Genomic DNA, 2,144 nt, shown 5'->3' with positions numbered 1-2,144 from the left:
ACACACACACACACACACACACACACACATACAGATTTGATCCCGTAAAAGACCCTGACTAATAGAGGTATGGTGCTTGGTATGTCAGTTATGTTCCAAACAGCCAAACAATATACATAAAACATACACATGTGGGTGCATGCACACACACAGACACAAACATACATACATACACACACACATACACACACACACACACACAGAGAGAGAAAGAGAGAGAGAGAGAGATTTTATTAGAGTGGCATATTGGCTGAGATCCAGCTAGCCCAACGATCTGTTTCCAGATCTGTTTTCAGATCTGTTTTCAAGTGGAAATTCAATAATCCAATAGCACTTCAACCCCTGAGCCTGAATGTCATATCTGGTCTTCAGTATATGTCAGAGCCCACAGGTTTTGCTACTAATCCAAGTGTAGAAATATCTTAGTCACAAGATATATTAACTTGCCAGTGAGAATAAGGATAAACAGGAAAAAAATGAAGGCTTCTATTCTCTATGTGCTTTTTATAGGCTGCCACGAGAAGGAGTGACCAAGATATAGGTAGGGTCTTCTGACCACCTCAAAAGATCTTGTGTTAAGTGGATCTTCCTACCAAAAATGATCCAATCCATGAAACTTCATCATAGGTGTGCTCAGCTTCTTAGGTTTTAAGTTAATTCCAGATGTTACCACATTGACAATAGGAAAGAGTCATCAGAAGTCCACTCTTTGTCAACTTCTACCTAATCATATTTTCTTATGTTAATTTTTACGTTAATTTTCACATGAAAACAGTAAGTTGGTCATCATTACACAATAACTAACATGATGTAAGTATCCATTATAATTGATGACAATTTCCTCTGAGAGATATTGATATTACATCATGAACTGAAGAAAGAAATCCCAAAGAATTGCACAAACACAGTTTTTTAAAAAAATATTACAAAACACTATGTTTGTTATAGACCTCATGTATATAATAGGTCACATCGCCTTAGCTGGTATTTATAACTACTTTCCTCTCCCGCCCATTCGGAATTTCCTCCACCTTCAGCAAGCATTTATCAGGTTTTGATTCTTTCCTGGGAAGAGTGTCCCATATATTCATTATTGAAGGATTCTTGCTCTTTTTCAACCTAAGTGCATTGAGTGGGTACTGCTGTGACAGGCAGAACCATGTTGTCTTGGAGAGTATTTTGGAAGAAAATTAGAATTCTGGACTACAAAACTATTGAATGTTCAAAGAAGAAAAATGTATTGAAAGAAATGTAGATAATTGAACACTCACCAGCTTGTGAAGTGCAGAACAATATTTGACACTTAATTTAAAACTTAAGTGGCTCTCCATGCCATGTGATATCTACTGTAAAAAGAATCTTCTATGAAGAGAATTGAGTAATGCATTAATCTAGGTGCTTAAGTCATTAGAAATTGGATATACTCTATGTCCATTTAGCAAAATAATAAAAATACTTCATCCCCTAGAACTTATGAACTTTGTAGCCTTAAAATCTTGTCCTTAATGATGGTCCCAGGAATGGGTTCTATTTATAGAGAAGTTCTTAGATACAAATTAAAGTTGTTTACTCACATGACACCATTGCTTTTAGTATATCAGTGGGTATGTCTTGACAGGCTTGCCATTACTATAGCTTACTGGCCTCACATTGATTATTAATTTTTTATTCCAGTAGTGTTCACAGAACATCCCAAAACACTGAAAGGCATCCAATAAGGATGAAACATCTAGGTCCACATTATCTTTATTTCTTCAGATTGTATAACTCAGGTATTACATAGTAGAATATCCCAATCAAGTTCTAGGGAGTAATCAAGAACATTGACAAAAGCATTTCTTTAAAAATAGTACTTTTGTATAACACTTTTTCGTGAAAATACAGAAACCTTTGCATGCATATTATTACATAAATTTATGAATGAAATAATTTTAAATCAGAGTACTTGTTTATAATACCTTTCAATTTATCTTGTCTATGTTTGAAAATTTTCCTCTTTGAGGAAATGGTATTTTTAAATGACTCAAATAATTTTACTCATGTTATATTAATCATAAACATGTATATGCATATATATGCATATATGCTGCAATTTTATACTCACAGACTATTTTGAAGACTATTATTGAATTTGAAAGCAAAAT

This window comes from Mus caroli, chromosome 13 (genome assembly GCF_900094665.2).
Source record: "Mus caroli chromosome 13, CAROLI_EIJ_v1.1, whole genome shotgun sequence".
Lineage (NCBI taxonomy): Eukaryota > Metazoa > Chordata > Mammalia > Rodentia > Muridae > Mus > Mus caroli.
Note: the sequence above shows the minus strand (reverse complement) of the source record.